Source organism: Doryrhamphus excisus, unplaced genomic scaffold (genome assembly GCF_030265055.1).
Source record: "Doryrhamphus excisus isolate RoL2022-K1 unplaced genomic scaffold, RoL_Dexc_1.0 HiC_scaffold_25, whole genome shotgun sequence".
NCBI classification, from domain to species: domain Eukaryota; kingdom Metazoa; phylum Chordata; class Actinopteri; order Syngnathiformes; family Syngnathidae; genus Doryrhamphus; species Doryrhamphus excisus.
The window spans coordinates 690430-711109 of record NW_026652243.1 but is presented as its reverse complement, the minus strand read 5'-3'; the positions used below and the strand labels follow the sequence as shown (position 1 = coordinate 711109).

Sequence of the window (20680 nt, the reverse complement as noted above, 5' to 3'; positions counted from 1 at the left end):
GTCAAACAGCGCCCTCTGCTGTCAGGAAAGAGCAGAAACCATAAAAAGCTTACAGCACCTGGTATTCCCAGGCGGTCTCCCATCCAAGCACTAACCAGGCCCGCCCCTGCTTAGCTTCCGAGATCGGACGAGATCAGGCGTTTTAAGGGTAGTATGGCCGTAAGCTGCCAGGTCAACTGAAAAGATCCTATTTGAAGGTGACGCAGGCCAAACTAGACTCCAGCAAAAAGGGTCAAACAGCGCCCTCTGCTGTCAGGCAAGAGCAGAAACCATAAAAAGCTTACAGCACCTGGTATTCCCAGGCGGTCTCCCATCCAAGTACTAACCAGGCCCGCCCCTGCTTAGCTTCCGAGATCGGACGAGATCGGGCGTTTTCAGGGTAGTATGGCCGTAAGCTGCCAGGTCAACTGAAAAGATCCTATTTGAAGGTGACGCAGGCCAAACTAGACTCTGGCAAAAAGTGTCAAACAGCGCCCTTTGCTGTCAGGCAAGAGCAGAAACCATAAAAAGCTTACAGCACCTGGTATTCCCAGGCGGTCTCCCATCCAAGTACCAACCAGGCCCGCCCCTGCTTAGCGTCCGAGATCGGGCGTTTTCAGGGTAGTATGGCCGTAAGCTGCCAGATCAACTGAAAAGATCCTATTTGAAGGCGACGCAGGCCAAACTAGGCTCTGGCAAAAAGTGTCAAACAGCGCCTTTTGCTGTCAGGCAAGAGCAGAAACCATAAAAAGCTTACAGCACCTGGTATTCCCAGGCGGTCTCCCATCCAAGTACTAACCAGGTCCGCTCCTGCTTAGCTTCCGAGATCGGACGAGATCGGGCTTTTTCAGGGTAGTATGTCCGTAAGCTGCCAGGTCAACTGAAAATATCCTATTTGAAGGTGACGCAGGCCAAACTAGACTCCAGCAAAAAGTGTCAAACAGCGCCCTTTGCTGTCAGGCAAGAGCAGAAACCATAAAAAGCTTACAGCACCTGGTATTCCCAGGCGGTCTCCCATCCAAGTACCAACCAGGCCCGCCCCTGCTTAGCGTCCGAGATCGGGCGTTTTCAGGGTAGTATGGCCGTAAGCTGCCAGATCAACTGAAAAGATCCTATTTGAAGGCGACGCAGGCCAAACTAGACTCCAGCAAAAAGTGTCAAACAGCGCCCTCTGCTGTCAGGCAAGAGCAGAAACCATATAAAGCTTACAGCACCTGGTATTCCCAGGCGGTCTCCCATCCAAGTACTAACCAGGCCCGCCCCTGCTTAGCTTCCGAGATCGGACGAGATCGGGCTTTTTCAGGATAGTATGGCCGTAAGCTGCCAGATCAACTGAAAAGATCCTATTTGAAGGCGACGCAGGCCAAACTAGGCTCTGGCAAAAAGTGTCAAACAGCGCCTTTTGCTGTCAGGCAAGAGCAGAAACCATAAAAAGCTTGCAGCACCTGGTATTCCCAGGCGGTCTCCCATCCAAGTACTAACCAGGTCCGCCCCTGCTTAGCTTCCGAGATCGGACGAGATCGGGCGTTTTCAGGGTAGTATGGCCGTAAGCTGCCAGGTCAACTGAAAAGATCCTATTTGAAGGTGACGCAGGCCAAACTAGACTCTGGCAAAAAGTGTCAAACAGCGCCCTTTGCTTTCAGGCAAGAGCAGAAACCATAAAAAGCTTACAGCACCTGGTATTCCCAGGCGGTCTCCCATCCAAGTACCAACCAGGCCCGCCCCTGCTTAGCGTCCGAGATCGGGCGTTTTCAGGGTAGTATGGCCGTAAGCTGCCAGATCAACTGAAAAGATCCTATTTGAAGGCGACGCAGGCCAAACTAGGCTCTGGCAAAAAGTGTCAAACAGCGCCTTTTGCTGTCAGGCAAGAGCAGAAACCATAAAAAGCTTACAGCACCTGGTATTCCCAGGCGGTCTCCCATCCAAGTACTAACCAGGTCCGCCCCTGCTTAGCTTCCGAGATCGGACGAGATCGGGCTTTTTCAGGGTAGTATGTCCGTAAGCTGCCAGGTCAACTGAAAATATCCTATTTGAAGGTGACGCAGGCCAAACTAGACTCCAGCAAAAAGGGTCAAACAGCGCCCTCTGCTGTCAGGCAAGAGCAGAAACCATAAAAAGCTTACAGCACCTGGTATTCCCAGGCGGTCTCCCATCCAAGTACTAACCAGGCCCGCCCCTGCTTAGCTTCCGAGATCGGACGAGATCGGGCGTTTTCAGGGTAGTATGGCCGTAAGCTGCCAGGTCAACTGAAAAGATCCTATTTGAAGGTGACGCAGGCCAAACTAGACTCTGGCAAAAAGTGTCAAACAGCGCCCTTTGCTGTCAGGCAAGAGCAGAAACCATAAAAAGCTTACAGCACCTGGTATTCCCAGGCGGTCTCCCATCCAAGTACTAACCAGGCCCGCCCCTGCTTAGCGTCCGAGATCGGGCGTTTTCAGGGTAGTTTGGCCGTAAGCTGCCAGGTCAACTGAAAAGATCCTATTTGAAGGCGACGCAGACCAAACTAGACTCCAGCAAAAAGTGTCAAACAGCGCCCTCTGCTGTCAGGCAAGAGCAGAAACCATAAAAAGCTTACAGCACCTGGTATTCCCAGGCGGTCTCCCATCCAAGTACTAACCAGGCCCGCCCCTGCTTAGCTTCCGAGATCGGATGAGATCGGGCGTTTTCAGGGTAGTATGGCCGTAAGCTGCCAAGGCAACTGAAAAGATCCTATTTGAAGGCGACGCAGGCCAAACTAGACTCCAGCAAAAAGTGTCAAACAGCGCCCTCTGCTGTCAGTCAAGAGCAGAAACCATAAAAAGCTTACAGCACCTGGTATTCCCAGGCGGTCTCCCATCCAAGTACTAACCAGGCCCGCCCCTGCTTAGCTTCCGAGATCGGATGAGATCGGGCGTTTTCAGGGTAGTATGGCTGTAAGCTGCCAAGGCAACTGAAAAGATCCTATTTGAAGGCAACGCAGGCCAAACTAGACTCCAGCAAAAAGTGTCAAACAGCGCCCTTTGCTGTCAGGCAAGAGCAGAAACCATAAAAAGCTTACAGCACCTGGTATTCCCAGGCGGTCTCCCATCCAAGTACTAACCAGGCCCGCCCCTGCTTAGCGTCCGAGATCGGGCGTTTTCAGGGTAGTATGGCCGTAAGCTGCCAGATCAACTGAAAAGATCCTATTTGAAGGCGACGCAGGCCAAACTAGACTCCAGCAAAAAGTGTCAAACAGCGCCCTCTGCTGTCAGGAAAGAGCAGAAACCATAAAAAGCTTACAGCACCTGGTATTCCCAGGCGGTCTCCCATCCAAGCACTAACCAGGCCCGCCCCTGCTTAGCTTCCGAGATCGGACGAGATCAGGCGTTTTAAGGGTAGTATGGCCGTAAGCTGCCAGGTCAACTGAAAAGATCCTATTTGAAGGTGACGCAGGCCAAACTAGACTCCAGCAAAAAGGGTCAAACAGCGCCCTCTGCTGTCAGGCAAGAGCAGAAACCATAAAAAGCTTACAGCACCTGGTATTCCCAGGCGGTCTCCCATCCAAGTACTAACCAGGCCCGCCCCTGCTTAGCTTCCGAGATCGGACGAGATCGGGCGTTTTCAGGGTAGTATGGCCGTAAGCTGCCAGGTCAACTGAAAAGATCCTATTTGAAGGTGACGCAGGCCAAACTAGACTCTGGCAAAAAGTGTCAAACAGCGCCCTTTGCTGTCAGGCAAGAGCAGAAACCATAAAAAGCTTACAGCACCTGGTATTCCCAGGCGGTCTCCCATCCAAGTACCAACCAGGCCCGCCCCTGCTTAGCGTCCGAGATCGGGCGTTTTCAGGGTAGTATGGCCGTAAGCTGCCAGATCAACTGAAAAGATCCTATTTGAAGGCGACGCAGGCCAAACTAGGCTCTGGCAAAAAGTGTCAAACAGCGCCTTTTGCTGTCAGGCAAGAGCAGAAACCATAAAAAGCTTACAGCACCTGGTATTCCCAGGCGGTCTCCCATCCAAGTACTAACCAGGTCCGCTCCTGCTTAGCTTCCGAGATCGGACGAGATCGGGCTTTTTCAGGGTAGTATGTCCGTAAGCTGCCAGGTCAACTGAAAATATCCTATTTGAAGGTGACGCAGGCCAAACTAGACTCCAGCAAAAAGGGTCAAACAGCGCCCTCTGCTGTCAGGCAAGAGCAGAAACCATAAAAAGCTTACAGCACCTGGTATTCCCAGGCGGTCTCCCATCCAAGTACTAACCAGGCCCGCCCCTGCTTAGCTTCCGAGATCGGACGAGATCGGGCGTTTTCAGGGTAGTATGGCCGTAAGCTGCCAGGTCAACTGAAAAGATCCTATTTGAAGGTGACGCAGGCCAAACTAGACTCTGGCAAAAAGTGTCAAACAGCGCCCTTTGCTGTCAGGCAAGAGCAGAAACCATAAAAAGCTTACAGCACCTGGTATTCCCAGGCGGTCTCCCATCCAAGTACTAACCAGGCCCGCCCCTGCTTAGCGTCCGAGATCGGGCGTTTTCAGGGTAGTTTGGCCGTAAGCTGCCAGGTCAACTGAAAAGATCCTATTTGAAGGCGACGCAGACCAAACTAGACTCCAGCAAAAAGTGTCAAACAGCGCCCTCTGCTGTCAGGCAAGAGCAGAAACCATAAAAAGCTTACAGCACCTGGTATTCCCAGGCGGTCTCCCATCCAAGTACTAACCAGGCCCACCCCTGCTTAGCTTCCGAGATCGGACGAGATCGGGCGTTTTCAGGGTAGTATGGCCGTAAGCTGCCAGGGCAACTGAAAAGATCCTATTTGAAGGCGACGCAGGCCAAACTAGACTCCAGCAAAAAGTGTCAAACAGCGCCCTCTGCTTTCAGGCAAGAGCAGAAACCATAAAAAGCTTACAGCACCTGGTATTCCCAGGCGGTCTCGCATCCAAGTACTAACCAGGCCCGCCCCTGCTTAGCTTCCGAGATCGGATGAGATCGGGCGTTTTCAGGGTAGTATGGCCGTAAGCTGCCAAGGCAACTGAAAAGATCCTATTTGAAGGCGACGCAGGCCAAACTAGACTCCAGCAAAAAGTGTCAAACAGCGCCCTCTGCTGTCAGTCAAGAGCAGAAACCATAAAAAGCTTACAGCACCTGGTATTCCCAGGCGGTCTCCCATCCAAGTACTAACCAGGCCCGCCCCTGCTTAGCTTCCGAGATCGGATGAGATCGGGCGTTTTCAGGGTAGTATGGCTGTAAGCTGCCAAGGCAACTGAAAAGATCCTATTTGAAGGCAACGCAGGCCAAACTAGACTCCAGCAAAAAGTGTCAAACAGCGCCCTTTTCTGTCAGGCAAGAGCAGAAACCATAAAAAGCTTACAGCACCTGGTATTCCCAGGCGGTCTCCCATCCAAGTACTAACCAGGCCCGCCCCTGCTTAGCGTCCGAGATCGGGCGTTTTCAGGGTAGTATGGCCGTAAGCTGCCAGATCAACTGAAAAGATCCTATTTGAAGGCGACGCAGGCCAAACTAGACTCCAGCAAAAAGTGTCAAACAGCGCCCTCTGCTGTCAGGAAAGAGCAGAAACCATAAAAAGCTTACAGCACCTGGTATTCCCAGGCGGTCTCCCATCCAAGCACTAACCAGGCCCGCCCCTGCTTAGCTTCCGAGATCGGACGAGATCAGGCGTTTTAAGGGTAGTATGGCCGTAAGCTGCCAGGTCAACTGAAAAGATCCTATTTGAAGGTGACGCAGGCCAAACTAGACTCCAGCAAAAAGGGTCAAACAGCGCCCTCTGCTGTCAGGCAAGAGCAGAAACCATAAAAAGCTTACAGCACCTGGTATTCCCAGGCGGTCTCCCATCCAAGTACTAACCAGGCCCGCCCCTGCTTAGCTTCCGAGATCGGACGAGATCGGGCGTTTTCAGGGTAGTATGGCCGTAAGCTGCCAGGTCAACTGAAAAGATCCTATTTGAAGGTGACGCAGGCCAAACTAGACTCTGGCAAAAAGTGTCAAACAGCGCCCTTTGCTGTCAGGCAAGAGCAGAAACCATAAAAAGCTTACAGCACCTGGTATTCCCAGGCGGTCTCCCATCCAAGTACCAACCAGGCCCGCCCCTGCTTAGCGTCCGAGATCGGGCGTTTTCAGGGTAGTATGGCCGTAAGCTGCCAGATCAACTGAAAAGATCCTATTTGAAGGCGACGCAGGCCAAACTAGACTCCAGCAAAAAGTGTCAAACAGCGCCCTCTGCTGTCAGGCAAGAGCAGAAACCATATAAAGCTTACAGCACCTGGTATTCCCAGGCGGTCTCCCATCCAAGTACTAACCAGGCCCGCCCCTGCTTAGCTTCCGAGATCGGACGAGATCGGGCTTTTTCAGGATAGTATGGCCGTAAGCTGCCAGATCAACTGAAAAGATCCTATTTGAAGGCGACGCAGGCCAAACTAGGCTCTGGCAAAAAGTGTCAAACAGCGCCTTTTGCTGTCAGGCAAGAGCAGAAACCATAAAAAGCTTGCAGCACCTGGTATTCCCAGGCGGTCTCCCATCCAAGTACTAACCAGGTCCGCCCCTGCTTAGCTTCCGAGATCGGACGAGATCGGGCGTTTTCAGGGTAGTATGGCCGTAAGCTGCCAGGTCAACTGAAAAGATCCTATTTGAAGGTGACGCAGGCCAAACTAGACTCTGGCAAAAAGTGTCAAACAGCGCCCTTTGCTTTCAGGCAAGAGCAGAAACCATAAAAAGCTTACAGCACCTGGTATTCCCAGGCGGTCTCCCATCCAAGTACTAACCAGGCCCGCCCCTGCTTAGCTTCCGAGATCGGATGAGATCGGGCGTTTTCAGGGTAGTATGGCCGTAAGCTGCCAAGGCAACTGAAAAGATCCTATTTGAAGGCGACGCAGGCCAAACTAGACTCCAGCAAAAAGTGTCAAACAGCGCCCTCTGCTGTCAGTCAAGAGCAGAAACCATAAAAAGCTTACAGCACCTGGTATTCCCAGGCGGTCTCCCATCCAAGTACTAACCAGGCCCGCCCCTGCTTAGCTTCCGAGATCGGATGAGATCGGGCGTTTTCAGGGTAGTATGGCTGTAAGCTGCCAAGGCAACTGAAAAGATCCTATTTGAAGGCAACGCAGGCCAAACTAGACTCCAGCAAAAAGTGTCAAACAGCGCCCTTTGCTGTCAGGCAAGAGCAGAAACTATAAAAAGCTTACAGCACCTGGTATTCCCAGGCGGTCTCCCATCCAAGTACTAACCAGGCCCGCCCCTGCTTAGCGTCCGAGATCGGGCGTTTTCAGGGTAGTATGGCCGTAAGCTGCCAGATCAACTGAAAAGATCCTATTTGAAGGCGACGCAGGCCAAACTAGACTCCAGCAAAAAGTGTCAAACAGCGCCCTCTGCTGTCAGGAAAGAGCAGAAACCATAAAAAGCTTACAGCACCTGGTATTCCCAGGCGGTCTCCCATCCAAGCACTAACCAGGCCCGCCCCTGCTTAGCTTCCGAGATCGGACGAGATCAGGCGTTTTAAGGGTAGTATGGCCGTAAGCTGCCAGGTCAACTGAAAAGATCCTATTTGAAGGTGACGCAGGCCAAACTAGACTCCAGCAAAAAGGGTCAAACAGCGCCCTCTGCTGTCAGGCAAGAGCAGAAACCATAAAAAGCTTACAGCACCTGGTATTCCCAGGCGGTCTCCCATCCAAGTACTAACCAGGCCCGCCCCTGCTTAGCTTCCGAGATCGGACGAGATCGGGCGTTTTCAGGGTAGTATGGCCGTAAGCTGCCAGGTCAACTGAAAAGATCCTATTTGAAGGTGACACAGGCCAAACTAGACTCTGGCAAAAAGTGTCAAACAGCGCCCTTTGCTGTCAGGCAAGAGCAGAAACCATAAAAAGCTTACAGCACCTGGTATTCCCAGGCGGTCTCCCATCCAAGTACCAACCAGGCCCGCCCCTGCTTAGCGTCCGAGATCGGGCGTTTTCAGGGTAGTATGGCCGTAAGCTGCCAGATCAACTGAAAAGATCCTATTTGAAGGCGACGCAGGCCAAACTAGGCTCTGGCAAAAAGTGTCAAACAGCGCCTTTTGCTGTCAGGCAAGAGCAGAAACCATAAAAAGCTTACAGCACCTGGTATTCCCAGGCGGTCTCCCATCCAAGTACTAACCAGGTCCGCCCCTGCTTAGCTTCCGAGATCGGACGAGATCGGGCTTTTTCAGGGTAGTATGTCCGTAAGCTGCCAGGTCAACTGAAAATATCCTATTTGAAGGTGACGCAGGCCAAACTAGACTCCAGCAAAAAGGGTCAAACAGCGCCCTCTGCTGTCAGGCAAGAGCAGAAACCATAAAAAGCTTACAGCACCTGGTATTCCCAGGCGGTCTCCCATCCAAGTACTAACCAGGCCCGCCCCTGCTTAGCTTCCGAGAGCGGACGAGATCAGGCATTTTCAGGGTAGTATGGCCGTAAGCTGCCAGGTCAACTGAAAAGATCCTATTTGAAGGTGACGCAGGCCAAACTAGACTCTGGCAAAAAGTGTCAAACAGCGCCCTTTGCTGTCAGGCAAGAGCAGAAACCATAAAAAGCTTACAGCACCTGGTATTCCCAGGCGGTCTCCCATCCAAGTACTAACCAGGCCCGCCCCTGCTTAGCGTCCGAGATCGGGCGTTTTCAGGGTAGTTTGGCCGTAAGCTGCCAGGTCAACTGAAAAGATCCTATTTGAAGGCGACGCAGACCAAAGTAGACTCCAGCAAAAAGTGTCAAACAGCGCCCTCTGCTGTCAGTCAAGAGCAGAAACCATAAAAAGCTTACAGCACCTGGTATTCCCAGGCGGTCTCCCATCCAAGTACTAACCAGGCCCGCCCCTGCTTAGCTTCCGAGATCGGATGAGATCGGGCGTTTTCAGGGTAGTATGGCTGTAAGCTGCCAAGGCAACTGAAAAGATCCTATTTGAAGGCAACGCAGGCCAAACTAGACTCCAGCAAAAAGTGTCAAACAGCGCCCTTTGCTGTCAGGCAAGAGCAGAAACCATAAAAAGCTTACAGCACCTGGTATTCCCAGGCGGTCTCCCATCCAAGTACTAACCAGGCCCGCCCCTGCTTAGCGTCCGAGATCGGGCGTTTTCAGGGTAGTATGGCCGTAAGCTGCCAGATCAACTGAAAAGATCCTATTTGAAGGCGACGCAGGCCAAACTAGACTCCAGCAAAAAGTGTCAAACAGCGCCCTCTGCTGTCAGGAAAGAGCAGAAACCATAAAAAGCTTACAGCACCTGGTATTCCCAGGCGGTCTCCCATCCAAGCACTAACCAGGCCCGCCCCTGCTTAGCTTCCGAGATCGGACGAGATCAGGCGTTTTAAGGGTAGTATGGCCGTAAGCTGCCAGGTCAACTGAAAAGATCCTATTTGAAGGTGACGCAGGCCAAACTAGACTCCAGCAAAAAGGGTCAAACAGCGCCCTCTGCTGTCAGGCAAGAGCAGAAACCATAAAAAGCTTACAGCACCTGGTATTCCCAGGCGGTCTCCCATCCAAGTACTAACCAGGCCCGCCCCTGCTTAGCGTCCGAGATCGGGCGTTTTCAGGGTAGTTTGGCCGTAAGCTGCCAGGTCAACTGAAAAGATCCTATTTGAAGGCGACGCAGACCAAACTAGACTCCAGCAAAAAGTGTCAAACAGCGCCCTCTGCTGTCAGGCAAGAGCAGAAACCATAAAAAGCTTACAGCACCTGGTATTCCCAGGCGGTCTCCCATCCAAGTACTAACCAGGCCCGCCCCTGCTTAGCTTCCGAGATCGGATGAGATCGGGCGTTTTCAGGGTAGTATGGCCGTAAGCTGCCAAGGCAACTGAAAAGATCCTATTTGAAGGCGACGCAGGCCAAACTAGACTCCAGCAAAAAGTGTCAAACAGCGCCCTCTGCTGTCAGTCAAGAGCAGAAACCATAAAAAGCTTACAGCACCTGGTATTCCCAGGCGGTCTCCCATCCAAGTACTAACCAGGCCCGCCCCTGCTTAGCTTCCGAGATCGGATGAGATCGGGCGTTTTCAGGGTAGTATGGCTGTAAGCTGCCAAGGCAACTGAAAAGATCCTATTTGAAGGCAACGCAGGCCAAACTAGACTCCAGCAAAAAGTGTCAAACAGCGCCCTTTGCTGTCAGGCAAGAGCAGAAACCATAAAAAGCTTACAGCACCTGGTATTCCCAGGCGGTCTCCCATCCAAGTACTAACCAGGCCCGCCCCTGCTTAGCGTCCGAGATCGGGCGTTTTCAGGGTAGTATGGCCGTAAGCTGCCAGATCAACTGAAAAGATCCTATTTGAAGGCGACGCAGGCCAAACTAGACTCCAGCAAAAAGTGTCAAACAGCGCCCTCTGCTGTCAGGAAAGAGCAGAAACCATAAAAAGCTTACAGCACCTGGTATTCCCAGGCGGTCTCCCATCCAAGCACTAACCAGGCCCGCCCCTGCTTAGCTTCCGAGATCGGACGAGATCAGGCGTTTTAAGGGTAGTATGGCCGTAAGCTGCCAGGTCAACTGAAAAGATCCTATTTGAAGGTGACGCAGGCCAAACTAGACTCCAGCAAAAAGGGTCAAACAGCGCCCTCTGCTGTCAGGCAAGAGCAGAAACCATAAAAAGCTTACAGCACCTGGTATTCCCAGGCGGTCTCCCATCCAAGTACTAACCAGGCCCGCCCCTGCTTAGCTTCCGAGATCGGACGAGATCGGGCGTTTTCAGGGTAGTATGGCCGTAAGCTGCCAGGTCAACTGAAAAGATCCTATTTGAAGGTGACGCAGGCCAAACTAGACTCTGGCAAAAAGTGTCAAACAGCGCCCTTTGCTGTCAGGCAAGAGCAGAAACCATAAAAAGCTTACAGCACCTGGTATTCCCAGGCGGTCTCCCATCCAAGTACCAACCAGGCCCGCCCCTGCTTAGCGTCCGAGATCGGGCGTTTTCAGGGTAGTATGGCCGTAAGCTGCCAGATCAACTGAAAAGATCCTATTTGAAGGCGACGCAGGCCAAACTAGGCTCTGGCAAAAAGTGTCAAACAGCGCCTTTTGCTGTCAGGCAAGAGCAGAAACCATAAAAAGCTTACAGCACCTGGTATTCCCAGGCGGTCTCCCATCCAAGTACTAACCAGGTCCGCCCCTGCTTAGCTTCCGAGATCGGACGAGATCGGGCTTTTTCAGGGTAGTATGTCCGTAAGCTGCCAGGTCAACTGAAAATATCCTATTTGAAGGTGACGCAGGCCAAACAAGACTCCAGCAAAAAGGGTCAAACAGCGCCCTCTGCTGTCAGGCAAGAGCAGAAACCATAAAAAGCTTACAGCACCTGGTATTCCCAGGCGGTCTCCCACCCAAGTACTAACCAGGCCCGCCCCTGCTTAGCTTCCGAGATCGGACGAGATCGGGCGTTTTCAGGGTAGTATGGCCGTAAGCTGCCAGGTCAACTGAAAAGATCCTATTTGAAGGTGACGCAGGCCAAACTAGACTCTGGCAAAAAGTGTCAAACAGCGCCCTTTGCTGTCAGGCAAGAGCAGAAACCATAAAAAGCTTACAGCACCTGGTATTCCCAGGCGGTCTCCCATCCAAGTACTAACCAGGCCCGCCCCTGCTTAGCGTCCGAGATCGGGCGTTTTCAGGGTAGTTTGGCCGTAAGCTGCCAGGTCAACTGAAAAGATCCTATTTGAAGGCGACGCAGACCAAACTAGACTCCAGCAAAAAGTGTCAAACAGCGCCCTCTGCTGTCAGGCAAGAGCAGAAACCATAAAAAGCTTACAGCACCTGGTATTCCCAGGCGGTCTCCCATCCAAGTACTAACCAGGCCCACCCCTGCTTAGCTTCCGAGATCGGACGAGATCGGGCGTTTTCAGGGTAGTATGGCCGTAAGCTGCCAGGGCAACTGAAAAGATCCTATTTGAAGGCGACGCAGGCCAAACTAGACTCCAGCAAAAAGTGTCAAACAGCGCCCTCTGCTTTCAGGCAAGAGCAGAAACCATAAAAAGCTTACAGCACCTGGTATTCCCAGGCGGTCTCCCATCCAAGTACTAACCAGGCCCGCCCCTGCTTAGCTTCCGAGATCGGATGAGATCGGGCGTTTTCAGGGTAGTATGGCCGTAAGCTGCCAAGGCAACTGAAAAGATCCTATTTGAAGGCGACGCAGGCCAAACTAGACTCCAGCAAAAAGTGTCAAACAGCGCCCTCTGCTGTCAGTCAAGAGCAGAAACCATAAAAAGCTTACAGCACCTGGTATTCCCAGGCGGTCTCCCATCCAAGTACTAACCAGGCCCGCCCCTGCTTAGCTTCCGAGATCGGATGAGATCGGGCGTTTTCAGGGTAGTATGGCTGTAAGCTGCCAAGGCAACTGAAAAGATCCTATTTGAAGGCAACGCAGGCCAAACTAGACTCCAGCAAAAAGTGTCAAACAGCGCCCTTTGCTGTCAGGCAAGAGCAGAAACCATAAAAAGCTTACAGCACCTGGTATTCCCAGGCGGTCTCCCATCCAAGTACTAACCAGGCCCGCCCCTGCTTAGCGTCCGAGATCGGGCGTTTTCAGGGTAGTATGGCCGTAAGCTGCCAGATCAACTGAAAAGATCCTATTTGAAGGCGACGCAGGCCAAACTAGACTCCAGCAAAAAGTGTCAAACAGCGCCCTCTGCTGTCAGGAAAGAGCAGAAACCATAAAAAGCTTACAGCACCTGGTATTCCCAGGCGGTCTCCCATCCAAGCACTAACCAGGCCCGCCCCTGCTTAGCTTCCGAGATCGGACGAGATCAGGCGTTTTAAGGGTAGTATGGCCGTAAGCTGCCAGGTCAACTGAAAAGATCCTATTTGAAGGTGACGCAGGCCAAACTAGACTCCAGCAAAAAGGGTCAATCAGCGCCCTCTGCTGTCAGGCAAGAGCAGAAACCATAAAAAGCTTACAGCACCTGGTATTCCCAGGCGGTCTCCCATCCAAGTACTAACCAGGCCCGCCCCTGCTTAGCTTCCGAGATCGGACGAGATCGGGCGTTTTCAGGGTAGTATGGCCGTAAGCTGCCAGGTCAACTGAAAAGATCCTATTTGAAGGTGACGCAGGCCAAACTAGACTCTGGCAAAAAGTGTCAAACAGCGCCCTTTGCTGTCAGGCAAGAGCAGAAACCATAAAAAGCTTACAGCACCTGGTATTCCCAGGCGGTCTCCCATCCAAGTACCAACCAGGCCCGCCCCTGCTTAGCGTCCGAGATCGGGCGTTTTCAGGGTAGTATGGCCGTAAGCTGCCAGATCAACTGAAAAGATCCTATTTGAAGGCGACGCAGGCCAAACTAGGCTCTGGCAAAAAGTGTCAAACAGCGCCTTTTGCTGTCAGGCAAGAGCAGAAACCATAAAAAGCTTACAGCACCTGGTATTCCCAGGCGGTCTCCCATCCAAGTACTAACCAGGTCCGCCCCTGCTTAGCTTCCGAGATCGGACGAGATCGGGCTTTTTCAGGGTAGTATGTCCGTAAGCTGCCAGGTCAACTGAAAATATCCTATTTGAAGGTGACGCAGGCCAAACTAGACTCCAGCAAAAAGGGTCAAACAGCGCCCTCTGCTGTCAGGCAAGAGCAGAAACCATAAAAAGCTTACAGCACCTGGTATTCCCAGGCGGTCTCCCATCCAAGTACTAACCAGGCCCGCCCCTGCTTAGCTTCCGAGATCGGACGAGATCGGGCGTTTTCAGGGTAGTATGGGCGTAAGCTGCCAGGTCAACTGAAAAGATCCTATTTGAAGGTGACGCAGGCCAAACTAGACTCTGGCAAAAAGTGTCAAACAGCGCCCTTTGCTGTCAGGCAAGAGCAGAAACCATAAAAAGCTTACAGCACCTGGTATTCCCAGGCGGTCTCCCATCCAAGTACTAACCAGGCCCGCCCCTGCTTAGCGTCCGAGATCGGGCGTTTTCAGGGTAGTTTGGCCGTAAGCTGCCAGGTCAACTGAAAAGATCCTATTTGAAGGCGACGCAGACCAAACTAGACTCCAGCAAAAAGTGTCAAACAGCGCCCTCTGCTGTCAGGCAAGAGCAGAAACCATAAAAAGCTTACAGCACCTGGTATTCCCAGGCGGTCTCCCATCCAAGTACTAACCAGGCCCGCCCCTGCTTAGCTTCCGAGATCGGACGAGATCGGGCTTTTTCAGGATAGTATGGCCGTAAGCTGCCAGATCAACTGAAAAGATCCTATTTGAAGGCGACGCAGGCCAAACTAGGCTCTGGCAAAAAGTGTCAAACAGCGCCTTTTGCTGTCAGGCAAGAGCAGAAACCATAAAAAGCTTGCAGCACCTGGTATTCCCAGGCGGTCTCCCATCCAAGTACTAACCAGGTCCGCCCCTGCTTAGCTTCCGAGATCGGACGAGATCGGGCGTTTTCAGGGTAGTATGGCCGTAAGCTGCCAGGTCAACTGAAAAGATCCTATTTGAAGGTGACGCAGGCCAAACTAGACTCTGGCAAAAAGTGTCAAACAGCGCCCTTTGCTTTCAGGCAAGAGCAGAAACCATAAAAAGCTTACAGCACCTGGTATTCCCAGGCGGTCTCCCATCCAAGTACTAACCAGGCCCGCCCCTGCTTAGCTTCCGAGATCGGATGAGATCGGGCGTTTTCAGGGTAGTATGGCCGTAAGCTGCCAAGGCAACTGAAAAGATCCTATTTGAAGGCGACGCAGGCCAAACTAGACTCCAGCAAAAAGTGTCAAACAGCGCCCTCTGCTGTCAGTCAAGAGCAGAAACCATAAAAAGCTTACAGCACCTGGTATTCCCAGGCGGTCTCCCATCCAAGTACTAACCAGGCCCGCCCCTGCTTAGCTTCCGAGATCGGATGAGATCGGGCGTTTTCAGGGTAGTATGGCTGTAAGCTGCCAAGGCAACTGAAAAGATCCTATTTGAAGGCAACGCAGGCCAAACTAGACTCCAGCAAAAAGTGTCAAACAGCGCCCTTTGCTGTCAGGCAAGAGCAGAAACTATAAAAAGCTTACAGCACCTGGTATTCCCAGGCGGTCTCCCATCCAAGTACTAACCAGGCCCGCCCCTGCTTAGCGTCCGAGATCGGGCGTTTTCAGGGTAGTATGGCCGTAAGCTGCCAGATCAACTGAAAAGATCCTATTTGAAGGCGACGCAGGCCAAACTAGACTCCAGCAAAAAGTGTCAAACAGCGCCCTCTGCTGTCAGGAAAGAGCAGAAACCATAAAAAGCTTACAGCACCTGGTATTCCCAGGCGGTCTCCCATCCAAGCACTAACCAGGCCCGCCCCTGCTTAGCTTCCGAGATCGGACGAGATCAGGCGTTTTAAGGGTAGTATGGCCGTAAGCTGCCAGGTCAACTGAAAAGATCCTATTTGAAGGTGACGCAGGCCAAACTAGACTCCAGCAAAAAGGGTCAAACAGCGCCCTCTGCTGTCAGGCAAGAGCAGAAACCATAAAAAGCTTACAGCACCTGGTATTCCCAGGCGGTCTCCCATCCAAGTACTAACCAGGCCCGCCCCTGCTTAGCTTCCGAGATCGGACGAGATCGGGCGTTTTCAGGGTAGTATGGCCGTAAGCTGCCAGGTCAACTGAAAAGATCCTATTTGAAGGTGACGCAGGCCAAACTAGACTCTGGCAAAAAGTGTCAAACAGCGCCCTTTGCTGTCAGGCAAGAGCAGAAACCATAAAAAGCTTACAGCACCTGGTATTCCCAGGCGGTCTCCCATCCAAGTACCAACCAGGCCCGCCCCTGCTTAGCGTCCGAGATCGGGCGTTTTCAGGGTAGTATGGCCGTAAGCTGCCAGATCAACTGAAAAGATCCTATTTGAAGGCGACGCAGGCCAAACTAGGCTCTGGCAAAAAGTGTCAAACAGCGCCTTTTGCTGTCAGGCAAGAGCAGAAACCATAAAAAGCTTACAGCACCTGGTATTCCTAGGCGGTCTCCCATCCAAGTACTAACCAGGTCCGCCCCTGCTTAGCTTCCGAGATCGGACGAGATCGGGCTTTTTCAGGGTAGTATGTCCGTAAGCTGCCAGGTCAACTGAAAATATCCTATTTGAAGGTGACGCAGGCCAAACTAGACTCCAGCAAAAAGGGTCAAACAGCGCCCTCTGCTGTCAGGCAAGAGCAGAAACCATAAAAAGCTTACAGCACCTGGTATTCCCAGGCGGTCTCCCATCCAAGTACTAACCAGGCCCGCCCCTGCTTAGCTTCCGAGATCGGACGAGATCGGGCGTTTTCAGGGTAGTATGGCCGTAAGCTGCCAGGTCAACTGAAAAGATCCTATTTGAAGGTGACGCAGGCCAAACTAGACTCTGGCAAAAAGTGTCAAACAGCGCCCTTTGCTGTCAGGCAAGAGCAGAAACCATAAAAAGCTTACAGCACCTGGTATTCCCAGGCGGTCTCCCATCCAAGTACTAACCAGGCCCGCCCCTGCTTAGCGTCCGAGATCGGGCGTTTTCAGGGTAGTTTGGCCGTAAGCTGCCAGGTCAACTGAAAAGATCCTATTTGAAGGCGACGCAGACCAAACTAGACTCCAGCAAAAAGTGTCAAACAGCGCCCTCTGCTGTCAGGCAAGAGCAGAAACCATAAAAAGCTTACAGCACCTGGTATTCCCAGGCGGTCTCCCATCCAAGCACTAACCAGGCCCGCCCCTGCTTAGCTTCCGAGATCGGACGAGATCAGGCGTTTTAAGGGTAGTATGGCCGTAAGCTGCCAGGTCAACTGAAAAGATCCTATTTGAAGGTGACGCAGGCCAAACTAGACTCCAGCAAAAAGGGTCAAACAGCGCCCTCTGCTGTCAGGCAAGAGCAGAAACCATAAAAAGCTTACAGCACCTGGTATTCCCAGGCGGTCTCCCATCCAAGTACTAACCAGGCCCGCCCCTGCTTAGCTTCCGAGATCGGACGAGATCGGGCGTTTTCAGGGTAGTATGGCCGTAAGCTGCCAGGTCAACTGAAAAGATCCTATTTGAAGGTGACGCAGGCCAAACTAGACTCTGGCAAAAAGTGTCAAACAGCGCCCTTTGCTGTCAGGCAAGAGCAGAAACCATAAAAAGCTTACAGCACCTGGTATTCCCAGGCGGTCTCCCATCCAAGTACCAACCAGGCCCGCCCCTGCTTAGCGTCCGAGATCGGGCGTTTTCAGGGTAGTATGGCCGTAAGCTGCCAGATCAACTGAAAAGATCCTATTTGAAGGCGACGCAGGCCAAACTCGACTCCAGCAAAAAGTGTCAAACAGCGCCCTCTGCTGTCAGGCAAGAGCAGAAACCATATAAAGCTTACAGCACCTGGTATTCCCAGGCGGTCTCCCATCCAAGTACTAACCAGGCCCGCCCCTGCTTAGCTTCCGAGATCGGACGAGATCGGGCTTTTTCTGAGTAGTATGGCCGTAAGCCGCCAGATCAACTGAAAAGATCCTATTTGAAGGCGACGCAGGCCAAACTAGGCTCTGGCAAAAAGTGTCAAACAGCGCCTTTTGCTGTCAGGCAAGAGCAGAAACCATAAAAAGCTTGCAGCACCTGGTATTCCCAGGCGGTCTCCCATCCAAGTACTAACCAGGTCCGCCCCTGCTTAGCTTCCGAGATCGGACGAGATCGGGCGTTTTCAGGGTAGTATGGCCATAAGCTGCCAGGTCAACTGAAAAGATCCTATTTGAAGGTGACGCAGGCCAAACTAGACTCTGGCAAAAAGTGTCAAACAGCGCCCTTTGCTTTCAGGCAAGAGCAGAAACCATAAAAAGCTTACAGCACCTGGTATTCCCAGGCGGTCTCCCATCCAAGTACTAACCAGGCCCGCCCCTGCTTAGCTTCCGAGATCGGATGAGATCGGGCGTTTTCAGGGTAGTATGGCCGTAAGCTGCCAAGGCAACTGAAAAGATCCTATTTGAAGGCGACGCAGGCCAAACTAGACTCCAGCAAAAAGTGTCAAACAGCGCCCTCTGCTGTCAGTCAAGAGCAGAAACCATAAAAAGCTTACAGCACCTGGTATTCCCAGGCGGTCTCCCATCCAAGTACTAACCAGGCCCGCCCCTGCTTAGCTTCCGAGATCGGATGAGATCGGGCGTTTTCAGGGTAGTATGGCTGTAAGCTGCCAAGGCAACTGAAAAGATCCTATTTGAAGGCAACGCAGGCCAAACTAGACTCCAGCAAAAAGTGTCAAACAGCGCCCTTTGCTGTCAGGCAAGAGCAGAAACTATAAAAAGCTTACAGCACCTGGTATTCCCAGGCGGTCTCCCATCCAAGTACTAACCAGGCCCGCCCCTGCTTAGCGTCCGAGATCGGGCGTTTTCAGGGTAGTATGGCCGTAAGCTGCCAGATCAACTGAAAAGATCCTATTTGAAGGCGACGCAGGCCAAACTAGACTCCAGCAAAAAGTGTCAAACAGCGCCCTCTGCTGTCAGGAAAGAGCAGAAACCATAAAAAGCTTACAGCACCTGGTATTCCCAGGCGGTCTCCCATCCAAGCACTAACCAGGCCCGCCCCTGCTTAGCTTCCGAGATCGGACGAGATCAGGCGTTTTAAGGGTAGTATGGCCGTAAGCTGCCAGGTCAACTGAAAAGATCCTATTTGAAGGTGACGCAGGCCAAACTAGACTCCAGCAAAAAGGGTCAAACAGCGCCCTCTGCTGTCAGGCAAGAGCAGAAACCATAAAAAGCTTACAGCACCTGGTATTCCCAGGCGGTCTCCCATCCAAGTACTAACCAGGCCCGCCCCTGCTTAGCTTCCGAGATCGGACGAGATCGGGCGTTTTCAGGGTAGTATGGGCGTAAGCTGCCAGGTCAACTGAAAAGATCCTATTTGAAGGTGACGCAGGCCAAACTAGACTCTGGCAAAAAGTGTCAAACAGCGCCCTTTGCTGTCAGGCAAGAGCAGAAACCATAAAAAGCTTACAGCACCTGGTATTCCCAGGCGGTCTCCCATCCAAGTACTAACCAGGCCCGCCCCTGCTTAGCGTCCGAGATCGGGCGTTTTCAGGGTAGTTTGGCCGTAAGCTGCCAGGTCAACTGAAAAGATCCTATTTGAAGGCGACGCAGACCAAACTAGACTCCAGCAAAAAGTGTCAAACAGCGCCCTCTGCTGTCAGGCAAGAGCAGAAACCATAAAAAGCTTACAGCACCTGGTATTCCCAGGCGGTCTCCCATCCAAGTACTAACCAGGCCCGCCCCTGCTTAGCTTCCGAGATCGGACGAGATCGGGCTTTTTCAGGATAGTATGGCCGTAAGCTGCCAGATCAACTGAAAAGATCCTATTTGAAGGCGACGCAGGCCAAACTAGGCTCTGGCAAAAAGTGTCAAACAGCGCCTTTTGCTGTCAGGCAAGAGCAGAAACCATAAAAAGCTTGCAGCACCTGGTATTCCCAGGCGGTCTCCCATCCAAGTACTAACCAGGTCCGCCCCTGCTTAGCTTCCGAGATCGGACGAGATCGGGCGTTTTCAGGGTAGTATGGCCGTAAGCTGCCAGGTCAACTGAAAAGATCCTATTTGAAGGTGACGCAGGCCAAACTAGACTCTGGCAAAAAGTGTCAAACAGCGCCCTTTGCTTTCAGGCAAGAGCAGAAACCATAAAAAGCTTACAGCACCTGGTATTCCCAGGCGGTCTCCCATCCAAGTACTAACCAGGCCCGCCCCTGCTTAGCTTCCGAGATCGGATGAGATCGGGCGTTTTCAGGGTAGTATGGCCGTAAGCTGCCAAGGCAACTGAAAAGATCCTATTTGAAGGCGACGCAGGCCAAACTAGACTCCAGCAAAAAGTGTCAAACAGCGCCCTCTGCTGTCAGTCAAGAGCAGAAACCATAAAAAGCTTACAGCACCTGGTATTCCCAGGCGGTCTCCCATCCAAGTACTAACCAGGCCCGCCCCTGCTTAGCTTCCGAGATCGGATGAGATCGGGCGTTTTCAGGGTAGTATGGCTGTAAGCTGCCAAGGCAACTGAAAAGATCCTATTTGAAGGCAACGCAGGCCAAACTAGACTCCAGCAAAAAGTGTCAAACAGCGCCCTTTGCTGTCAGGCAAGAGCAGAAACTATAAAAAGCTTACAGCACCTGGTATTCCCAGGCGGTCTCCCATCCAAGTACTAACCAGGCCCGCCCCTGCTTAGCGTCCGAGATCGGGCGTTTTCAGGGTAGTATGGCCGTAAGCTGCCAGATCAACTGAAAAGATCCTATTTGAAGGCGACGCAGGCCAAACTAGACTCCAGCAAAAAGTGTCAAACAGCGCCCTCTGCTGTCAGGAAAGAGCAGAAACCATAAAAAGCTTACAGCACCTGGTATTCCCAGGCGGTCTCCCATCCAAGCACTAACCAGGCCCGCCCCTGCTTAGCTTCCGAGATCGGACGAGATCAGGCGTTTTAAGGGTAGTATGGCCGTAAGCTGCCAGGTCAACTGAAAAGATCCTATTTGAAGGTGACGCAGGCCAAACTAGACTCCAGCAAAAAGGGTCAAACAGCGCCCTCTGCTGTCAGGCAAGAGCAGAAACCATAAAAAGCTTACAGCACCTGGTATTCCCAGGCGGTCTCCCATCCAAGTACTAACCAGGCCCGCCCCTGCTTAGCTTCCGAGATCGGACGAGATCGGGCGTTTTCAGGGTAGTATGGCCGTAAGCTGCCAGGTCAACTGAAAAGATCCTATTTGAAGGTGACGCAGGCCAAACTAGACTCTGGCAAAAAGTGTCAAACAGCGCCCTTTGCTGTCAGGCAAGAGCAGAAACCATAAAAAGCTTACAGCACCTGGTATTCCCAGGCGGTCTCCCATCCAAGTACCAACCAGGCCCGCCCCTGCTTAGCGTCCGAGATCGGGCGTTTTCAGGGTAGTATGGCCGTAAGCTGCCA

The 20680-nt window shown here is 52.3% G+C and overlaps 63 non-coding genes and 28 pseudogenes across 63 annotated transcripts; all 91 read right to left on the bottom strand.

Annotated features, from left to right (window-relative positions):
• Positions 1-46: 46 nt before the first annotated feature.
• LOC131118135 (5S ribosomal RNA) lies at positions 47-165 on the bottom strand. Its single transcript, XR_009125304.1, has one exon. It is a non-coding gene; the product is annotated as a 5S ribosomal RNA (ribosomal RNA).
• Positions 166-277: 112 nt separating this feature from the next.
• Positions 278-396, bottom strand: LOC131114634 (5S ribosomal RNA). The gene has a single exon (XR_009121939.1). It is a non-coding gene; the product is annotated as a 5S ribosomal RNA (ribosomal RNA).
• Positions 397-508: 112 nt separating this feature from the next.
• LOC131113385 (5S ribosomal RNA) lies at positions 509-617 on the bottom strand (annotated as a pseudogene).
• Positions 618-729: 112 nt separating this feature from the next.
• Positions 730-848, bottom strand: LOC131111563 (5S ribosomal RNA). The gene has a single exon (XR_009121271.1). It is a non-coding gene; the product is annotated as a 5S ribosomal RNA (ribosomal RNA).
• Positions 849-960: 112 nt separating this feature from the next.
• LOC131113384 (5S ribosomal RNA) lies at positions 961-1069 on the bottom strand (annotated as a pseudogene).
• A 112-nt stretch (positions 1070-1181) lies between these two features.
• Positions 1182-1300, bottom strand: LOC131117387 (5S ribosomal RNA). Its single transcript, XR_009124606.1, has one exon. It is a non-coding gene; the product is annotated as a 5S ribosomal RNA (ribosomal RNA).
• A 112-nt stretch (positions 1301-1412) lies between these two features.
• LOC131117306 (5S ribosomal RNA) lies at positions 1413-1531 on the bottom strand. The gene has a single exon (XR_009124528.1). It is a non-coding gene; the product is annotated as a 5S ribosomal RNA (ribosomal RNA).
• Positions 1532-1643: 112 nt separating this feature from the next.
• On the bottom strand, positions 1644-1752 carry LOC131113383 (5S ribosomal RNA; annotated as a pseudogene).
• Positions 1753-1864: 112 nt separating this feature from the next.
• Positions 1865-1983, bottom strand: LOC131118611 (5S ribosomal RNA). Its single transcript, XR_009125772.1, has one exon. It is a non-coding gene; the product is annotated as a 5S ribosomal RNA (ribosomal RNA).
• A 112-nt stretch (positions 1984-2095) lies between these two features.
• Positions 2096-2214, bottom strand: LOC131114633 (5S ribosomal RNA). Its single transcript, XR_009121938.1, has one exon. It is a non-coding gene; the product is annotated as a 5S ribosomal RNA (ribosomal RNA).
• A 112-nt stretch (positions 2215-2326) lies between these two features.
• LOC131113202 (5S ribosomal RNA) lies at positions 2327-2435 on the bottom strand (annotated as a pseudogene).
• A 112-nt stretch (positions 2436-2547) lies between these two features.
• Positions 2548-2666, bottom strand: LOC131114750 (5S ribosomal RNA). Its single transcript, XR_009122053.1, has one exon. It is a non-coding gene; the product is annotated as a 5S ribosomal RNA (ribosomal RNA).
• Positions 2667-2778: 112 nt separating this feature from the next.
• Positions 2779-2897, bottom strand: LOC131116805 (5S ribosomal RNA). Its single transcript, XR_009124041.1, has one exon. It is a non-coding gene; the product is annotated as a 5S ribosomal RNA (ribosomal RNA).
• A 112-nt stretch (positions 2898-3009) lies between these two features.
• On the bottom strand, positions 3010-3118 carry LOC131112566 (5S ribosomal RNA; annotated as a pseudogene).
• Positions 3119-3230: 112 nt separating this feature from the next.
• LOC131118133 (5S ribosomal RNA) lies at positions 3231-3349 on the bottom strand. Its single transcript, XR_009125302.1, has one exon. It is a non-coding gene; the product is annotated as a 5S ribosomal RNA (ribosomal RNA).
• A 112-nt stretch (positions 3350-3461) lies between these two features.
• LOC131114632 (5S ribosomal RNA) lies at positions 3462-3580 on the bottom strand. The gene has a single exon (XR_009121937.1). It is a non-coding gene; the product is annotated as a 5S ribosomal RNA (ribosomal RNA).
• A 112-nt stretch (positions 3581-3692) lies between these two features.
• LOC131113381 (5S ribosomal RNA) lies at positions 3693-3801 on the bottom strand (annotated as a pseudogene).
• Positions 3802-3913: 112 nt separating this feature from the next.
• On the bottom strand, positions 3914-4032 carry LOC131111562 (5S ribosomal RNA). The gene has a single exon (XR_009121270.1). It is a non-coding gene; the product is annotated as a 5S ribosomal RNA (ribosomal RNA).
• Positions 4033-4144: 112 nt separating this feature from the next.
• LOC131114630 (5S ribosomal RNA) lies at positions 4145-4263 on the bottom strand. Its single transcript, XR_009121936.1, has one exon. It is a non-coding gene; the product is annotated as a 5S ribosomal RNA (ribosomal RNA).
• A 112-nt stretch (positions 4264-4375) lies between these two features.
• Positions 4376-4484, bottom strand: LOC131113200 (5S ribosomal RNA; annotated as a pseudogene).
• A 112-nt stretch (positions 4485-4596) lies between these two features.
• On the bottom strand, positions 4597-4715 carry LOC131115493 (5S ribosomal RNA). The gene has a single exon (XR_009122769.1). It is a non-coding gene; the product is annotated as a 5S ribosomal RNA (ribosomal RNA).
• Positions 4716-4827: 112 nt separating this feature from the next.
• On the bottom strand, positions 4828-4946 carry LOC131116845 (5S ribosomal RNA). Its single transcript, XR_009124080.1, has one exon. It is a non-coding gene; the product is annotated as a 5S ribosomal RNA (ribosomal RNA).
• Positions 4947-5058: 112 nt separating this feature from the next.
• LOC131116792 (5S ribosomal RNA) lies at positions 5059-5177 on the bottom strand. Its single transcript, XR_009124029.1, has one exon. It is a non-coding gene; the product is annotated as a 5S ribosomal RNA (ribosomal RNA).
• Positions 5178-5289: 112 nt separating this feature from the next.
• On the bottom strand, positions 5290-5398 carry LOC131112565 (5S ribosomal RNA; annotated as a pseudogene).
• A 112-nt stretch (positions 5399-5510) lies between these two features.
• On the bottom strand, positions 5511-5629 carry LOC131118132 (5S ribosomal RNA). The gene has a single exon (XR_009125301.1). It is a non-coding gene; the product is annotated as a 5S ribosomal RNA (ribosomal RNA).
• Positions 5630-5741: 112 nt separating this feature from the next.
• On the bottom strand, positions 5742-5860 carry LOC131114629 (5S ribosomal RNA). Its single transcript, XR_009121935.1, has one exon. It is a non-coding gene; the product is annotated as a 5S ribosomal RNA (ribosomal RNA).
• A 112-nt stretch (positions 5861-5972) lies between these two features.
• LOC131113380 (5S ribosomal RNA) lies at positions 5973-6081 on the bottom strand (annotated as a pseudogene).
• A 112-nt stretch (positions 6082-6193) lies between these two features.
• On the bottom strand, positions 6194-6312 carry LOC131117386 (5S ribosomal RNA). Its single transcript, XR_009124605.1, has one exon. It is a non-coding gene; the product is annotated as a 5S ribosomal RNA (ribosomal RNA).
• Positions 6313-6424: 112 nt separating this feature from the next.
• LOC131117305 (5S ribosomal RNA) lies at positions 6425-6543 on the bottom strand. Its single transcript, XR_009124527.1, has one exon. It is a non-coding gene; the product is annotated as a 5S ribosomal RNA (ribosomal RNA).
• Positions 6544-6655: 112 nt separating this feature from the next.
• On the bottom strand, positions 6656-6774 carry LOC131114738 (5S ribosomal RNA). Its single transcript, XR_009122041.1, has one exon. It is a non-coding gene; the product is annotated as a 5S ribosomal RNA (ribosomal RNA).
• A 112-nt stretch (positions 6775-6886) lies between these two features.
• On the bottom strand, positions 6887-7005 carry LOC131116781 (5S ribosomal RNA). The gene has a single exon (XR_009124018.1). It is a non-coding gene; the product is annotated as a 5S ribosomal RNA (ribosomal RNA).
• Positions 7006-7117: 112 nt separating this feature from the next.
• Positions 7118-7226, bottom strand: LOC131112564 (5S ribosomal RNA; annotated as a pseudogene).
• Positions 7227-7338: 112 nt separating this feature from the next.
• LOC131118131 (5S ribosomal RNA) lies at positions 7339-7457 on the bottom strand. Its single transcript, XR_009125300.1, has one exon. It is a non-coding gene; the product is annotated as a 5S ribosomal RNA (ribosomal RNA).
• A 112-nt stretch (positions 7458-7569) lies between these two features.
• On the bottom strand, positions 7570-7688 carry LOC131114627 (5S ribosomal RNA). Its single transcript, XR_009121933.1, has one exon. It is a non-coding gene; the product is annotated as a 5S ribosomal RNA (ribosomal RNA).
• Positions 7689-7800: 112 nt separating this feature from the next.
• On the bottom strand, positions 7801-7909 carry LOC131113379 (5S ribosomal RNA; annotated as a pseudogene).
• A 112-nt stretch (positions 7910-8021) lies between these two features.
• LOC131118610 (5S ribosomal RNA) lies at positions 8022-8140 on the bottom strand. Its single transcript, XR_009125771.1, has one exon. It is a non-coding gene; the product is annotated as a 5S ribosomal RNA (ribosomal RNA).
• Positions 8141-8252: 112 nt separating this feature from the next.
• LOC131117893 (5S ribosomal RNA) lies at positions 8253-8371 on the bottom strand. The gene has a single exon (XR_009125096.1). It is a non-coding gene; the product is annotated as a 5S ribosomal RNA (ribosomal RNA).
• A 112-nt stretch (positions 8372-8483) lies between these two features.
• Positions 8484-8592, bottom strand: LOC131113199 (5S ribosomal RNA; annotated as a pseudogene).
• Positions 8593-8704: 112 nt separating this feature from the next.
• On the bottom strand, positions 8705-8823 carry LOC131116769 (5S ribosomal RNA). The gene has a single exon (XR_009124007.1). It is a non-coding gene; the product is annotated as a 5S ribosomal RNA (ribosomal RNA).
• A 112-nt stretch (positions 8824-8935) lies between these two features.
• LOC131112562 (5S ribosomal RNA) lies at positions 8936-9044 on the bottom strand (annotated as a pseudogene).
• Positions 9045-9156: 112 nt separating this feature from the next.
• LOC131118130 (5S ribosomal RNA) lies at positions 9157-9275 on the bottom strand. The gene has a single exon (XR_009125299.1). It is a non-coding gene; the product is annotated as a 5S ribosomal RNA (ribosomal RNA).
• Positions 9276-9387: 112 nt separating this feature from the next.
• LOC131113198 (5S ribosomal RNA) lies at positions 9388-9496 on the bottom strand (annotated as a pseudogene).
• A 112-nt stretch (positions 9497-9608) lies between these two features.
• LOC131114727 (5S ribosomal RNA) lies at positions 9609-9727 on the bottom strand. Its single transcript, XR_009122030.1, has one exon. It is a non-coding gene; the product is annotated as a 5S ribosomal RNA (ribosomal RNA).
• Positions 9728-9839: 112 nt separating this feature from the next.
• On the bottom strand, positions 9840-9958 carry LOC131116758 (5S ribosomal RNA). The gene has a single exon (XR_009123996.1). It is a non-coding gene; the product is annotated as a 5S ribosomal RNA (ribosomal RNA).
• Positions 9959-10070: 112 nt separating this feature from the next.
• On the bottom strand, positions 10071-10179 carry LOC131112561 (5S ribosomal RNA; annotated as a pseudogene).
• A 112-nt stretch (positions 10180-10291) lies between these two features.
• LOC131118129 (5S ribosomal RNA) lies at positions 10292-10410 on the bottom strand. Its single transcript, XR_009125298.1, has one exon. It is a non-coding gene; the product is annotated as a 5S ribosomal RNA (ribosomal RNA).
• Positions 10411-10522: 112 nt separating this feature from the next.
• LOC131114626 (5S ribosomal RNA) lies at positions 10523-10641 on the bottom strand. The gene has a single exon (XR_009121932.1). It is a non-coding gene; the product is annotated as a 5S ribosomal RNA (ribosomal RNA).
• Positions 10642-10753: 112 nt separating this feature from the next.
• On the bottom strand, positions 10754-10862 carry LOC131113378 (5S ribosomal RNA; annotated as a pseudogene).
• A 112-nt stretch (positions 10863-10974) lies between these two features.
• On the bottom strand, positions 10975-11093 carry LOC131118609 (5S ribosomal RNA). Its single transcript, XR_009125770.1, has one exon. It is a non-coding gene; the product is annotated as a 5S ribosomal RNA (ribosomal RNA).
• A 112-nt stretch (positions 11094-11205) lies between these two features.
• On the bottom strand, positions 11206-11324 carry LOC131115321 (5S ribosomal RNA). Its single transcript, XR_009122602.1, has one exon. It is a non-coding gene; the product is annotated as a 5S ribosomal RNA (ribosomal RNA).
• A 112-nt stretch (positions 11325-11436) lies between these two features.
• Positions 11437-11545, bottom strand: LOC131113197 (5S ribosomal RNA; annotated as a pseudogene).
• A 112-nt stretch (positions 11546-11657) lies between these two features.
• LOC131115481 (5S ribosomal RNA) lies at positions 11658-11776 on the bottom strand. Its single transcript, XR_009122758.1, has one exon. It is a non-coding gene; the product is annotated as a 5S ribosomal RNA (ribosomal RNA).
• Positions 11777-11888: 112 nt separating this feature from the next.
• Positions 11889-12007, bottom strand: LOC131114715 (5S ribosomal RNA). The gene has a single exon (XR_009122018.1). It is a non-coding gene; the product is annotated as a 5S ribosomal RNA (ribosomal RNA).
• A 112-nt stretch (positions 12008-12119) lies between these two features.
• On the bottom strand, positions 12120-12238 carry LOC131116745 (5S ribosomal RNA). Its single transcript, XR_009123985.1, has one exon. It is a non-coding gene; the product is annotated as a 5S ribosomal RNA (ribosomal RNA).
• A 112-nt stretch (positions 12239-12350) lies between these two features.
• LOC131112560 (5S ribosomal RNA) lies at positions 12351-12459 on the bottom strand (annotated as a pseudogene).
• Positions 12460-12571: 112 nt separating this feature from the next.
• On the bottom strand, positions 12572-12690 carry LOC131118128 (5S ribosomal RNA). Its single transcript, XR_009125297.1, has one exon. It is a non-coding gene; the product is annotated as a 5S ribosomal RNA (ribosomal RNA).
• A 112-nt stretch (positions 12691-12802) lies between these two features.
• On the bottom strand, positions 12803-12921 carry LOC131114625 (5S ribosomal RNA). The gene has a single exon (XR_009121931.1). It is a non-coding gene; the product is annotated as a 5S ribosomal RNA (ribosomal RNA).
• A 112-nt stretch (positions 12922-13033) lies between these two features.
• Positions 13034-13142, bottom strand: LOC131113377 (5S ribosomal RNA; annotated as a pseudogene).
• A 112-nt stretch (positions 13143-13254) lies between these two features.
• Positions 13255-13373, bottom strand: LOC131118608 (5S ribosomal RNA). The gene has a single exon (XR_009125769.1). It is a non-coding gene; the product is annotated as a 5S ribosomal RNA (ribosomal RNA).
• A 112-nt stretch (positions 13374-13485) lies between these two features.
• LOC131116798 (5S ribosomal RNA) lies at positions 13486-13604 on the bottom strand. Its single transcript, XR_009124034.1, has one exon. It is a non-coding gene; the product is annotated as a 5S ribosomal RNA (ribosomal RNA).
• Positions 13605-13716: 112 nt separating this feature from the next.
• On the bottom strand, positions 13717-13825 carry LOC131113196 (5S ribosomal RNA; annotated as a pseudogene).
• A 112-nt stretch (positions 13826-13937) lies between these two features.
• On the bottom strand, positions 13938-14056 carry LOC131117385 (5S ribosomal RNA). Its single transcript, XR_009124604.1, has one exon. It is a non-coding gene; the product is annotated as a 5S ribosomal RNA (ribosomal RNA).
• Positions 14057-14168: 112 nt separating this feature from the next.
• On the bottom strand, positions 14169-14287 carry LOC131117304 (5S ribosomal RNA). The gene has a single exon (XR_009124526.1). It is a non-coding gene; the product is annotated as a 5S ribosomal RNA (ribosomal RNA).
• Positions 14288-14399: 112 nt separating this feature from the next.
• On the bottom strand, positions 14400-14518 carry LOC131114704 (5S ribosomal RNA). The gene has a single exon (XR_009122006.1). It is a non-coding gene; the product is annotated as a 5S ribosomal RNA (ribosomal RNA).
• A 112-nt stretch (positions 14519-14630) lies between these two features.
• Positions 14631-14749, bottom strand: LOC131116733 (5S ribosomal RNA). The gene has a single exon (XR_009123972.1). It is a non-coding gene; the product is annotated as a 5S ribosomal RNA (ribosomal RNA).
• Positions 14750-14861: 112 nt separating this feature from the next.
• Positions 14862-14970, bottom strand: LOC131112559 (5S ribosomal RNA; annotated as a pseudogene).
• A 112-nt stretch (positions 14971-15082) lies between these two features.
• LOC131118127 (5S ribosomal RNA) lies at positions 15083-15201 on the bottom strand. Its single transcript, XR_009125296.1, has one exon. It is a non-coding gene; the product is annotated as a 5S ribosomal RNA (ribosomal RNA).
• A 112-nt stretch (positions 15202-15313) lies between these two features.
• Positions 15314-15432, bottom strand: LOC131114624 (5S ribosomal RNA). Its single transcript, XR_009121930.1, has one exon. It is a non-coding gene; the product is annotated as a 5S ribosomal RNA (ribosomal RNA).
• A 112-nt stretch (positions 15433-15544) lies between these two features.
• Positions 15545-15653, bottom strand: LOC131113375 (5S ribosomal RNA; annotated as a pseudogene).
• A 112-nt stretch (positions 15654-15765) lies between these two features.
• LOC131118910 (5S ribosomal RNA) lies at positions 15766-15884 on the bottom strand. The gene has a single exon (XR_009126051.1). It is a non-coding gene; the product is annotated as a 5S ribosomal RNA (ribosomal RNA).
• A 112-nt stretch (positions 15885-15996) lies between these two features.
• LOC131114623 (5S ribosomal RNA) lies at positions 15997-16115 on the bottom strand. The gene has a single exon (XR_009121929.1). It is a non-coding gene; the product is annotated as a 5S ribosomal RNA (ribosomal RNA).
• Positions 16116-16227: 112 nt separating this feature from the next.
• LOC131113194 (5S ribosomal RNA) lies at positions 16228-16336 on the bottom strand (annotated as a pseudogene).
• A 112-nt stretch (positions 16337-16448) lies between these two features.
• Positions 16449-16567, bottom strand: LOC131118126 (5S ribosomal RNA). The gene has a single exon (XR_009125295.1). It is a non-coding gene; the product is annotated as a 5S ribosomal RNA (ribosomal RNA).
• Positions 16568-16679: 112 nt separating this feature from the next.
• On the bottom strand, positions 16680-16798 carry LOC131114621 (5S ribosomal RNA). Its single transcript, XR_009121927.1, has one exon. It is a non-coding gene; the product is annotated as a 5S ribosomal RNA (ribosomal RNA).
• A 112-nt stretch (positions 16799-16910) lies between these two features.
• Positions 16911-17019, bottom strand: LOC131113374 (5S ribosomal RNA; annotated as a pseudogene).
• A 112-nt stretch (positions 17020-17131) lies between these two features.
• LOC131118387 (5S ribosomal RNA) lies at positions 17132-17250 on the bottom strand. The gene has a single exon (XR_009125550.1). It is a non-coding gene; the product is annotated as a 5S ribosomal RNA (ribosomal RNA).
• Positions 17251-17362: 112 nt separating this feature from the next.
• On the bottom strand, positions 17363-17481 carry LOC131117701 (5S ribosomal RNA). The gene has a single exon (XR_009124911.1). It is a non-coding gene; the product is annotated as a 5S ribosomal RNA (ribosomal RNA).
• A 112-nt stretch (positions 17482-17593) lies between these two features.
• Positions 17594-17712, bottom strand: LOC131114692 (5S ribosomal RNA). Its single transcript, XR_009121995.1, has one exon. It is a non-coding gene; the product is annotated as a 5S ribosomal RNA (ribosomal RNA).
• Positions 17713-17824: 112 nt separating this feature from the next.
• LOC131116722 (5S ribosomal RNA) lies at positions 17825-17943 on the bottom strand. The gene has a single exon (XR_009123961.1). It is a non-coding gene; the product is annotated as a 5S ribosomal RNA (ribosomal RNA).
• A 112-nt stretch (positions 17944-18055) lies between these two features.
• LOC131112557 (5S ribosomal RNA) lies at positions 18056-18164 on the bottom strand (annotated as a pseudogene).
• Positions 18165-18276: 112 nt separating this feature from the next.
• On the bottom strand, positions 18277-18395 carry LOC131118124 (5S ribosomal RNA). The gene has a single exon (XR_009125294.1). It is a non-coding gene; the product is annotated as a 5S ribosomal RNA (ribosomal RNA).
• Positions 18396-18507: 112 nt separating this feature from the next.
• LOC131116797 (5S ribosomal RNA) lies at positions 18508-18626 on the bottom strand. The gene has a single exon (XR_009124033.1). It is a non-coding gene; the product is annotated as a 5S ribosomal RNA (ribosomal RNA).
• Positions 18627-18738: 112 nt separating this feature from the next.
• On the bottom strand, positions 18739-18847 carry LOC131113193 (5S ribosomal RNA; annotated as a pseudogene).
• A 112-nt stretch (positions 18848-18959) lies between these two features.
• Positions 18960-19078, bottom strand: LOC131117384 (5S ribosomal RNA). The gene has a single exon (XR_009124603.1). It is a non-coding gene; the product is annotated as a 5S ribosomal RNA (ribosomal RNA).
• A 112-nt stretch (positions 19079-19190) lies between these two features.
• Positions 19191-19309, bottom strand: LOC131117303 (5S ribosomal RNA). The gene has a single exon (XR_009124525.1). It is a non-coding gene; the product is annotated as a 5S ribosomal RNA (ribosomal RNA).
• Positions 19310-19421: 112 nt separating this feature from the next.
• Positions 19422-19540, bottom strand: LOC131114681 (5S ribosomal RNA). The gene has a single exon (XR_009121984.1). It is a non-coding gene; the product is annotated as a 5S ribosomal RNA (ribosomal RNA).
• Positions 19541-19652: 112 nt separating this feature from the next.
• Positions 19653-19771, bottom strand: LOC131116710 (5S ribosomal RNA). Its single transcript, XR_009123949.1, has one exon. It is a non-coding gene; the product is annotated as a 5S ribosomal RNA (ribosomal RNA).
• Positions 19772-19883: 112 nt separating this feature from the next.
• Positions 19884-19992, bottom strand: LOC131112555 (5S ribosomal RNA; annotated as a pseudogene).
• Positions 19993-20104: 112 nt separating this feature from the next.
• On the bottom strand, positions 20105-20223 carry LOC131118123 (5S ribosomal RNA). The gene has a single exon (XR_009125293.1). It is a non-coding gene; the product is annotated as a 5S ribosomal RNA (ribosomal RNA).
• A 112-nt stretch (positions 20224-20335) lies between these two features.
• On the bottom strand, positions 20336-20454 carry LOC131114620 (5S ribosomal RNA). The gene has a single exon (XR_009121926.1). It is a non-coding gene; the product is annotated as a 5S ribosomal RNA (ribosomal RNA).
• Positions 20455-20566: 112 nt separating this feature from the next.
• LOC131113373 (5S ribosomal RNA) lies at positions 20567-20675 on the bottom strand (annotated as a pseudogene).
• Between the last annotated feature and the right edge of the window lie 5 nt (positions 20676-20680).